The 12,140-nt window shown below is 37.7% G+C and overlaps 1 protein-coding gene across 4 annotated transcripts in view; it reads left to right on the top strand.

Annotated features, from left to right (window-relative positions):
* Positions 1 to 12,140, top strand: part of SHLD2 (shieldin complex subunit 2) — a 36,322-nt gene that overhangs the window by 2,960 nt on the left and 21,222 nt on the right. Inside the window, exon 3 of one of the 4 annotated variants that reach the window (XM_010714171.3) lies at positions 9,786 to 9,880. The exons of the other annotated variants lie outside the window; for them this stretch is intronic. The gene's annotated coding sequence lies outside the window, so the exon portion shown is untranslated. The remainder of the gene's footprint in view (positions 1 to 9,785; positions 9,881 to 12,140) is intronic. 4 annotated transcript variants of the gene reach the window in all.

The following is a 12,140-nucleotide window of genomic DNA, read 5'->3' as shown; positions in this document are numbered from 1 at the left end:
TATATCTGTGTGGTGGTTTTGGAACATAGCTTGTCTTCCACATTGCTGTTGCCACTGTTGAAATGTGCCACCCACCACCTCACTGTGCTCGCATCCACTGTTTGGACTCTATAAATGTTTGGCAGGCGTTGGTGGTTGTCAACAGGTGCCATTTCTTCTGCATGGAGGAATTCAGTTCTGCCCATTTACTCCACATACCCTTCCATGTCAGATGCCATCTAGTTTGATTAGCCCTCTGCTGCTATCTGTCACACAGCAACAAAACATAAGAGAATATTGATGGGAAGGTTCAACCTCTATTGCTATACCATCAACATCTGCCTCCAATGCTACAGGCCAACATAGTAACATAGGAGGCATTACGTTTGGAGCAGCCCTCCTATATAATTTTCATAAGGTATGCCGTGGTTTAAATATCTAAGGAAGCTTTACTGATCTAAGCTTAGTTTTCATTCACAATTTGTGAATAAATTGCACTATCTTTTAGAGCTAAATCTTTGTATCATGTTTTTTACTTGTGTTCTTTTTATACAAAGCCACTACCTGACGTAACAGGGAGAAAGTGAAAAGTGTGGCACAGTCATCTGGCTTCAAGATCCATTGCTGGAGGGCTGGCTCTGTGAGAAGCCATTAGAGGCAACAAATTAATTAGATGAATCCCAGAAGACTATGTTTTAATTTGACTTTACTACATAAGCACTCTTCTAAAATGAACTCCTGACTAGAAATCTTCAGTCACCTCTTAACAACAAATTAGAGGCTGAAGTTGATGGGAGGATGTTTCATAGGCAGTGTAAGATGACAATACCTAAACATGTCTGCTTAGAATCGTGGAATTGTAGGGGTTGGAAGGGACCTCTGGAGATTGAGTCCACCTTTCCTGCTGAAGCAGGTTTCCTACAATAGGTTGAGCAGGAAGGTGTCCAGACTGGTCTTTAATATCTCCAGAGCAGGAGACTCCACCACGTGTCTGGGCAGCCTGTTCCAGTGCTCTGTCACTCTCAATGTAAAGAAGTTCTTCGTTGTGTGTGTGTGTGTGGAGCTTCCTGTGTTGCAGTTTGTGCCCATTACCCCTTCTTCTATTGCTGTGTACCACTGAAAAAAGTCTGCCCCCATTGGCTTGGCTCCCCTCTCAGCATTCTCTTCTCCAGTCTGATGAAACCCAGATCTCTCAGCCTTTCCTTGTTGTATGGGAGGCACTCCAGGCCCCGCATCTTCTTTGTGTCCCTCTGCTGGCCACAGAGACTCTCTGCAGAAGTTTTTGAACTGAGGAGCCCAGATTTGGATGTAGTGTTCCGTATGTGGCCTCACCAGGGCAGAGTAGAGGGGAACGATCTCTTCCCTCAACCTACTGGCTGCACTTTTCTTGATGCACCCTAATATACCATTGGCCTTCTTGGCCACAGATGCACTGGCTCAAGGTCAACCTGCTGTCCACCAGGCCAACCCCATCCTTGGATCATCTTTTTCAGAGCTTGTTTCCAGCAGGTCTGCCCTTAACTAGTACTGATGCATGTGATTACTCCTCTCAGGTGTAGGACCTTACCCTTGTTCTTGCTGAAGTTCATCAGGGTCCTCTCTATCCAACTCACAGTCTGTCCAGGTCTCGCTTAACTGCCGGCGCAGACTTCTGTGTCAGTTACTCCTCACAGCTTTGTATTGTCTGTGAACTTACTCTAGATTGACTCCATCCCTTCGTCTAGGTCACTGATTAAGGTGATGAACAGGACCAAACCCAGTACTAATCCCTGGAGAACACCCTAGTTACAGTGCTCCAACTAGACTCTGTGCCACTGATCATGACCTCCTGAATTCTGGTAAAGAACTATTAATCCCTTATATGTTTGAGGTATCTAAGCTAATTCTTAATAGCTTCAGCTGTGTTTAGCTATACCAGTGCTGGGAAACAGGCTGGCAGAATTTTTCATGGGCTCCTTGATACAAAATAACCTGAAGTCAGTGATTCTCTAGGTAAGCTGCAGAAGTTAGGTATATACATGCTGGAGGTTGGAAATGTGCACTCTGTATTGTGGTTAAGTTGGAGAAGAGGTATGTGGATGACTCAGATAATATTTGAAAGCTTCCAATACATAATGTTACTAGTGAGGTGCTTAGACACCATTGGTCTGATTTTTTTTCACATTTTATTTTCATGACTACTAACTCGAGTCTAACATCTTGTTCATGTGTATATGCTAAGATTTGTCGCTCTATTGCGCTATAGAGAGTGCAACTTTGAATTGTGTGGGAACCTGTCAGATTAAGGTTGTTAGGGAGTTTGGAAAATGAGAGTCTGAAGTGTGAAGGTTTTGTTTTCTAAGCTGGAAATGTTGCCACAAAAAAGATGGGCAGCTGAGCGAAATAATAATAATTCAATTTATTATTGAAACAATCTGAATGCTTTTCAATTGTCCTGGAAATCTGAAACAAGGTATCATTTCTTGTTTCTGGTGATAGAGTTAGTTGTGCAGAATGTCAATGTGATATTTTCCTAATTATATCAAGTGAAAGGCAGTAGAAAAACCCTCAGTAAGGGGAACACATCCTGTGCCAGTTTGTCAGAGCACGTGTCAGAGGGCAGCATTCTGAGCTTTTTAAATGTTAATAATTCTTCTGTAGAAGTCAGAAAATATTGAATTGATTCTGATAACTGCCTCATGAGTAAATATGCTTTTGATTGCTGTGAAAAGTGGTGGTGCTTATGTTTGTCACTTTGAAAGACCTTCTGTCTCCATCTGTTTATATTGTTGCTGTGCGTGATGACTGAGGCTGCCAACTGCTTACTTCAGCTCTGTGACAGAACAGATATAAAAAGCTCTTCAAGTACACAGGAGATAATGTCCTCATCACTTGTTTATACAGTCCATAGATATGCAAAAATTTTTGGTGGCGTGTTTTGGTACTGTGTTGCCCTCAGTGCATTTACCTACTAGTAGGCGTTTCCAGGTAATACGGTGGAAATATAAAATTCTTTTTATAAAGCTTATTTTCTGTAAATTCATTTCAGGTCTTCAGATTTGTAGGACAAAACAGCTTTCAGGTTTGATCTGAAGCATGCTGGAGTTGACAACAAATTAATCTATTTTCAGTGACCTTCCAGTCAACGTGGCATTCATTAAGCAATAGAGGCTTTTGCAGGTCAATTTAAAGACTTCTCTCACTTCCTGTATTAGTAGGAATCTGTTAAAGCAGCTGTTTTGACTCTGTGGAATAATAGCTGGATTTCACTTGGTTCTTTCTCATGTCCACTTTAAAAAACAAAAGAGGAGATTATGCAGTTACCAAACAATATATTTGAGCTTCTCACCCAACTGTCAGATGTGTTTGAAAAAGCTAGCAAAGGGAAAGCTGACATGCATAAAAACATTCACAGATACACTGTGAGCTTGCAAGCTTCTCTGCCCTGAAGAGTGGTAGGAGTAAAAGTGCTTTAGTCAATTTGCTTACCAGGAGTTGAGATATTTCTTTAGAGCAGTGTTTGTTTTAGTCAGCATAATGTAGTAGAAAGTATGGCTTGACAGAGCAAATTAAGAGTAGTTGGAGAGTAGCATTTACAAAAAAAACCTTGATGGCCTTGGGTATCTGGCTGAAAATTGTACCTGAGATTCTAACAGCCTGGAATCCCAGCATCAGAGATTGCAAACCAGCTTTTTCTTGCTTTTAATACTTAATTGATAATCAGAGGTTCTTGTTGATATAAACCAAGAGTCTTTTTGTTTTAAGTATAAATACTAAAGCTATTATGAACTAGAGGATACTAGTCTCCTGTAGTGCTTCTGTTCATATTTCTTTGAACAAAGTCAGCTTTATCCTTTTGCTTAGGAAGACATTGGTTATTGAATCTGTTGTTAGAATGTTTTAATGTTTAATTCAAGGCAGATTTATAGCATTAGTGTCCTTTGTGGAAGATGGTAGTGGCTGAAGTGCAGAGTGAAAAAATAAGTTTGTTAATTCATTTGATATTGGAATTGTTCATCAGAGTAGCCTGAAAGAATGCTAGATAGTATTTTTTCAACACATAATGGATTTTCCAAAATTTTTCACTGGCTATCCTCAATGTTATAAGTGCATGTGATGTCTTTCCTTAGTTATCTTTCGCAGACCTCAGCATTGTTCATGGTGGCCTTGGGATCTAGAGATCTAAAACAGGATGTGAACTTGATCTGACTCATCCAAATGGAACCACAGAATGGGATAGTTCTGTTTTAGTTAAAGTGTCCCGCACTCTGAGCTCATTTGTGAACTTTTTTGTCTTAAATAATTTATTTCAAAAACCAAACTAGATATTCCTGGTACTTTTAGTCTGTTTTCTAGTTAAATGAACTGGTTTTTAAGTCGTGTCCTCCTGTGGAAATACTGGAGCTCCTTTTCTCTAATCATTTTCTTGATTATTCTTTGTTGTCTAAGACTGTCAGTGTTGGCAAGATAATGCCTTACTATCTGTTTTATTTTATTGCCTCTGATTTTATTTTTCTTTACTGGAAGTCGAAGTTGAAGATAACCAATCGTTGTTGGTAGCTGATTTTCCTTAATTTAGGAGCATTTTATTGTTGTCATCTGACTGTCAGTTTAAAAACATCAAGGATTTGTAAAAACACTTTTGAAGTTATTTTTTTGCTGCCTTATCTGTTTTGTAGGTAAAGTGGGGTTTGTCTTCAGTAAAGATCTAACTGGCAGTCCAAATAACACGCAATTATTGTTAGTGAAGTCAGCTTTCTTGAACATGAGTATATGCTGTGTGTTCACCAAATTTGTAGGGCGTGTTGGTATTGTGGCAGTTGTATAAATACAAGTGCTGTGTAACAACATGGTGCTATGTAAGCAGAAATAGAGCTTCTTCCTCTATCTGTTGTATGCCTTGTGAAGGTAGGAGATTAGAGGCAAGGGAAAAGCCAGGCTCCTTCACTGTTTCTGTTCCTTTGGTATACTTTGTGCCTCACTGGTGAACCCATACTTGTAATGCAAGTCTATGAGTGTTATTGAGTTCTAGATTTAGTTCATTCTTCATTATGTGACTAACTCAATGAAGGCTATTTCAAGTCAAGGAAATTCATGGGCCTGTTAACTTAAGGAAATATATATTTAGCAAAGTGTTGTACTCTTATCACCTTTTTTCTCCCAGAGCATGCAGGTCTTAGTCATATCAGAACATTGTACACTGCCTCAGCACTTAAATCTCAAAGGAGTTCTTAACATTTTGAAAACCAAGACATATTTGTGTGGGTTGGTCCTTCACAGTACATAAAGTAGGAGGGAACCTGCTTCAAATAGTATGAAGTTCAAGAATGGAACAAAAAAAAAATCTAACATCAGGCACACTAATAACAACTTTGAATTATTTGATTATTTTATACTTATATAAGTGAGCACCTGAAACCTTGCTGAAAATATGAAAGCATTTGACTGAAGGCAGTAACTTATACTGCAGGCAGAGAGGAAATTAGATATAGAAATGGACTAACTGTTTTGAAACGTCAATAGGTAAACTGTAAAATTGAGTTGAAAAGGTTAGGTTTGTGATGGTTATCTAAAAGGCAGAGGATTAGCATTGAGCAGTGGTAGTGCAGTATTTTAAGTATAAGCATGGAACACTTGTAGTAAGTTCTCTGCTAGCTTCACTATACTGTGTGGGCTGAAGTAAATTACTTTCCTATCTTCAGTTCCCACAAGAAAAGAAGGTAATTAGGTCTTCTCTACTTCAAGATATGGGGATGACAAATACATTATGTATCATTTAGAACTTGAGCAGGTTTTGCAAACTTCGGATTAGTAATAGATGTAGGACAGAAATTATGAGCAACTACAGTATTTATCCTCTGAGAAATGATCCTCTGAGGAACCTATGGAATTTGCTTTTGTAACAAATTTTGTATACAAATTTTCTGTCACATATAGGTTTTCTCAAGCCATAAAGTCTTAGATTCTCTTATGCAATAAATAACATTTCTTGTCTGGAATGTTTATTCCTTGTATCGGAGCACAATAAATTTTCTCAGATATTTTCCTTGCTTGGAACAGAATTAGCTGTAATGAAACTAGAGTTCATGTATGTTTTTGTAAGTATTGATGAAAATTAGCTTATGTAAAATTTCCAGCTTCTATTGGATTGAAATTAATACTAGGGAAATGAGCAAAGCCTTCCCTGTGGGAACAGCACATGCTCTCTGTAGCTGCTCTGTACGTTATTTTGGTGCATTAGTTTGAATGAGAGTGGTTGTCGAATACAAAGTAGGTTTTTCTAATAGATTTGTTGTGTTTGTTTAGTGTGTCTGAAATAGTGTTTTTTTTCAGGATGTCTTTATCTACCACTTCAGAGGATTACGGGTGGAAGGAGGGTAATATAACTTGATCTATGGCTATATTTTGTTATAAAGTTTACTTGCTAAAGTGCTGAGTTAGGTGAAACTACTCAAAGGAAGTAGATATTGGAATTGGCATGGACTGCTTGGGAGTATGCCAGTGTAGATATGATTGTGACTTTGAATGTGCTGAGAAGTCCTGTTAGATCAATTGAAAACAGTATCGTTTCTTGGGCTGCATTAGTACTCTTTTTCTGTTTTGTTTTGCCATCCAAGGTAGATCATTAGAGAATATAAACTCTGGAGACACAGAGACCAAAGTGACTTTCCCTGTCAGATCATTAACTGCCAATCCTAAATTGACCTGTTGCAGTAACATGGTGTAGTTTAGTTATTCCCTGATCTTCCAGTGTACAGCAAGGTGACCTCAGCAGACAGAGCTTTGACTTGTCAGCCATGAGGTCTTTTCCTTTCTAGAGTAGGATCAAATCTTTTATTTCATCAAAGTTTGTTAAGCATTATTAATCTGGAAAATCAGTGGCAGGCTTTCCACCAATAGTACTGCTGTTGGCATCTAGCTCTTGACCTATGAATTCAGTATTTCCTTCTAAAGATACTGGAATTGGACCAGTCATAAATTACAGTGAGTACTGTTACTAGTACAAAGTGTGGTGGCAGATTTGTTATGGAGCCTGGATCTAGATTGGCAATCTAATGGAATATGTAAAACCTATTATAACCTTCTAAATAGGAACAACTTTGGTCCCCCTTAAAACTGCTTGTCTTCATATAAGATTAGCAGCTGAATAGGTGATTTACAGTCCCTTCAAGCCTCTTAAGATTTTTCCACCTCTTTGTAAAATACTAACATTTCAGTGAGATTGGTTTTTGAAAGTTATGTTTGAGTCAAGACCTTTCTTTACGGTCTTTCATAAAGCTGTCTTAAGTGTAAGGCTGTGACTATGGGGAGAAATACTAACTTGGTGCTTTGATACAGCAATACACACGCCTTTGCATTTCTTATCAGTGCAGGATGCTACTTACGGATGTTTTGTTTTTACTTGCCAAGTAAAAATGTTCAAGATGTCTCCTAAACAATGTGGCATTTGAGGGATACTTGGAAAATAGTATTTGGAAGTCGAATGGCTTCCGGGATCAGAACCTCAGACATGAAAATGTACCTGGATTAAGGTAAATACTGCTTTAGAGCATTTGATTTCTCAAGTTAAAGAGGTAGATGTAAGTAAAAGGGTCAACCAGGTCGTTCCCATTTGGGATTAGAATTTTAGTTTCCTTTACAGCTGGAAGAATAAAATGTGGGTTTTACAGGTTGAGAAAAGAACATCAAGTGATGTCAGTGTACAGAGGAATTAAGTGCACAATCAGATTTCGAGGTTCTTAACTCTTTCAGTGTTATGCTGATACCTTTTCCCTCTCACATTTTTGCAGCTATTAACAGTTTAAGATGGCGGTACTTTGGATGCTTTACTCTTCATTCCCTACCAAACCAAATATTTGCTCATCCTTCATATGGATTAAATCTTTGCTAGTTTTTTTTTTACTGTGATCCAGATGTTCAGTTTTCTGCATGGTCTTTCTATTGGCAGCCACAGCTTATAATACATTCTACCCTATATTGTGATGTTATAGGAGTTCTTCTTGACAAAAGCTTCAAACATCAATGAACAGTTGCTCATTTGTTACTGAATACCATATTTGTTGAACATTAATCTGTGTTTTGGGAAAGATATCTTTTCAGTTACTTCTGATATTTGTACCATAACTGTATCTCTACTTGCTTTTTGGGTTTTGTGCTGATACTTTAGCTGTTTATCTTTAGTTCTTAGATTTTTTTCTGTTCCAGTGTTTCAAAATGATTGTGTTAAATGATAAGTGATTACATTTCATTTCACGTTAAGTTGTTAGGAGCTCACAGCCCCTCATTTGCATGATATATTGGCTTTACCAGCACGATAAATCTCTCCGTATAGAATTATAAACATCAATGTAGGATTTGCAGTGACATGTCAGGTAACTCAGAATATCAGCAGAGATAAGAATTCAACAAGTAGTACATTTTGTTCTTTGATCAGTTGTAAAGGTTGCAAATACCTGAAAAAAGATAGTAGGTGGTCTGTTTAATGTAATAGCTTTTTGTTTTTCTGCTTTATCTGCTATCTTCTTAAGAGCTCACAAATGGGGTTTTAATTGTGAATTTTATGGGAAAGACAAGAGCAATGTGTACTTACTCATTAATTGTTCTGTACTCAAGACAATAGCTGGTTATACACCATGTCCTTCAGGCATTTTGAGTTCCTTCATATTTTGTTTTTCTACTGGTCTTGTAACTTTTGGTACAAAGATTGATCATCATCTGTTATGCAGAGCACCATCTTCTCTCACTAAAGATAATTTCACCTTAAATTGGGTTGCTAGCGTGAGTGAATGTGATGAGCATGTAGATATGTGGCTCAGTTTTATCCCAAGCTGTTTGAGGGAAGAATTAGGGGTGTCTAGAATATTCCCAAGGGTGAAAATAAGTGAAATAAATGGTTTTAAAGATTGTTCAGATAAGCTACTTGTAATGCAGCAGGTGGATAAAGCTGTTCTCATCCTTAATGTAATACAGCTCAATAATGAGGACTGTGTACTACTGTAAGTAATAGTTCTATGTTAGAAAGTTATTGAATTCAAGGCAATTGAGTGCCCAACAATAGAGTGATAATATCTTGGTACAAACAGTAATTGAGGTATTGCCTCTAACATTAATACAGTGAGGAGAAGATATATCTTCACTGAGAATAATAAAGATACAAGAAGGCTTTAATCAGTAGTTATGCTGCTGAGGGCTTAAAACAGTAGAGGAAGATGAAAGATGATTTCTAACACCTCATCTTGAGGTTTTTAATTTTGTCAGAGGTAGGTTTGGGTTGCTGGATTACTGTGGGAACAGGTGTTTGTATAGCCTATATATATATCAATGCTTCAAGCATTTTGTGCACGGTGATAGACGGATTTTCTCCAGTGGTGACATCTTCTAGCAAATACATGGACCTACCTTTTTACTGAGTAGAATAGAAGTTGTGATTTACAACTTCTAAGTTGTCCAAATTACTTCAAGTTACTAGGGGAGGGTGGCTGGGGAGCAAGAACTTACCTGCCTTTGAAATGGGGGAAATTTACGTCTAAAAGGCACCTTTGGTTCAGTCAGCTGTGTTGATAGTTACTCAGTGTCACCTGTTCTCTGTTAAAGCTTAACTAGTTTGCTAAACTAACATCTATCTAAACCATTGAAATGGAAAGGCTTATCTGTTAAAAAGCTGATGGCAATTAATTTCGTTTATGTATCATTTCTTAATTTCTTGATAGGCAAATGCTAAAAAAAAACCTTCTAAACTTTTTGAGTCTTGAATTTTTAAAGCAGTTTAATTTAAAATAATCTGAAATTTTATCCTGATTTTTTTCTTTTTTTTTTCCCCCCTGCAGCACTGTAGTAAATTAACAACTTTACTCCTTATCCATAATGCTGTGGAAGTGTTTGCTTGGTTGACGTTCATGGAGTCCTATAAAGAAATGGGCAGGTACATTGGTTCTGTAGCCACAATAAGAAACAAGCATGTGCAGTGAACCATCTGTGATCTCTGTAGTGCCATTCACCGTTGTACAGAACCAGATTGGCCCTACTCTGAAGGTTAGAGCTGCTAAAGGTAGCTTTATCTCTGAAACGAGCCTTGCTGTCCTTTTAGATCATATCTTTCAGTTGCTAAGGCTGAAATGTATTTCTTGGGAGTTAGAGGGAAGGAGAGAGTCCAAGTTGGCCTCAAGTTTTCTCTGTATCTTCAAGAATGGAAGCTGCCTTGTATCCAAATTACTGGATTGTATCACTATTGCTTGTATCACTATCATGTAGTTAAAAATCTGACTTGTTTCAAGTGCAGTGCTCACATCAGAAGCATGTTGTATGCTTTTGAGGTCTAAGATCTATGGAAAAACTGTATAAAGCCACCTTTCCTTTCCTTTCTTCCTGAGCTATGAAATTATCACAAGAGATCTTCTGTATTAAACATAAAATCGTAAGTTACGTTGTACCGTACAAAAGTAAACTAATATCCCTACCTGAAGGATGTAATTGCATACAGAATACATAGTTAAAATGTTCAGAATGTGGCTGTTCTGATGGTGCCTGGTACCATGTTCTCAGTCTGGTCAAAAAATACTAGTTCCTGTTTGTAGAAAGCTGAAGTGTTTGTTCTTATGGAGGGCTCTTGCATATAGAGCGAGGAAGAGAACAAACTCTTAAGCTGTTGGTGTACAGAGTTCTTGTGGACATGTACGTTATCTGGTTGCTACCAGAACTGTTCAAGTAGTTTCTAGTTTTACACAGTCCTTGAGCACAGCTTGATCCCAGTGATTGCTGTTATGACTCCTTTGGGTGAGTGGGTGGCCTTTTGAGTTAACAAACATGTAACTTGAGTTGCTTAATGATTCTGACGGGTTAAAAATATACCACTAGACTTCAGAACGCAACGGGAAGTGTGACTTTTTGTTAAACTCTAGTGCTAACGTATCCAGTTGTGAAGAGTGAAAGGTATTTTAGTAACACTTACAGACAACTGATTTGCATAAGGCTTTTTTCATTTCAGGAAAGATAGGTTTTCACCACCCTGTCTCCCACAGTGCAAAGGCACAAGCACAGCAGTCTTACCTACAGCTTTTGTCCGAAACATTGATCTCCAGTTTTTATAATATCCTTTTTTGAGTCAATGCTTTGTAAAGAAAAAAAAATGTTATTTTTTTGCCTGCTGTAGGATGGGAGCCACATACAAAATGGGTGAGTAACTTCAATTTCTTGACTCACTACGGTGAGTGCAGTTGTGAGAGCTGCTTTTGATTATGGCTATTTGTATGCTACAACCAGTTAATCCAAGTGCTGCATACAGGTTGTGGAAGATGGATATTAGAAACTTCCATGAAACATGAAATACCAGCTTACATGTTTTGAACCTAAGTGGAATCTTGGTTTCTTTGAGAAATGCATTAGATATCATAGAATTGCTTGGCTTGGAGGGTACCTTAAAGATAGTATAGTTCCAGTTCTCTCCCATGGACAGGGTTGCCACCATGTAGATCAAATGGCCCAAAGCTCTGTTCAGTCTGGCCCTGAATATCTCCAGAGATGGGACATGAGCAGCCTCTCTGAGCAGCCTGTTCCAGTGCCTCACCACCTTCTGAGTAAGGAATTTGCTCCTAACATCTAGCCTAAACCTCCCTTCTTTTAGTGTAAAACCATTCCCTCTTATTCAGTCACTATCAGGCTGTGTAAAAAGTCAATCTCCATCTTTTTAATCAACTCCCTTTAAATTTGGAAGTTTATATGAGAAGATGTACTTGTCTGTTGCACAGTATAATAGTGATGTACTGGTATTTGTATTATTAACTTGAAAGGCATTTACTGTCTTAAAAATACATTTAAGAAAACCTCACTAAATCAAAGGTCAGTGAATTGTTACTCAGTTTGGAAACTAATTGTTCTCTTGATTAAAGAATTTGATTGTTTTTTTTTTTAAATAGCTAAACTTTTACAATAAGAAAATAAAAACCTGATGCAAGCCTTGTATGTTTTCTTTTTTACCTTGATCCTAATGAATAAACAGGCATTAATCTGATGTAAAGGGCTGCTAGATCTTGTTTCTTTGACAATGACAAACTGCCTCATTTTCATCTTACATCCAGCATTTATTAATCAACCTCAGTTTATCAGAAGATTTAAATTGTGGAATAGGTTTTTACTGGTAGTTATGCTTGTGGATAATTTTCTGCAGACTTGACCTTTTTTTTTTT

This window comes from Meleagris gallopavo, chromosome 8 (assembly GCF_000146605.3).
Source record: "Meleagris gallopavo isolate NT-WF06-2002-E0010 breed Aviagen turkey brand Nicholas breeding stock chromosome 8, Turkey_5.1, whole genome shotgun sequence".
In the NCBI taxonomy this organism is placed as follows: domain Eukaryota; kingdom Metazoa; phylum Chordata; class Aves; order Galliformes; family Phasianidae; genus Meleagris; species Meleagris gallopavo.
This window is presented reverse-complemented; position numbering and strand designations above follow the sequence as displayed.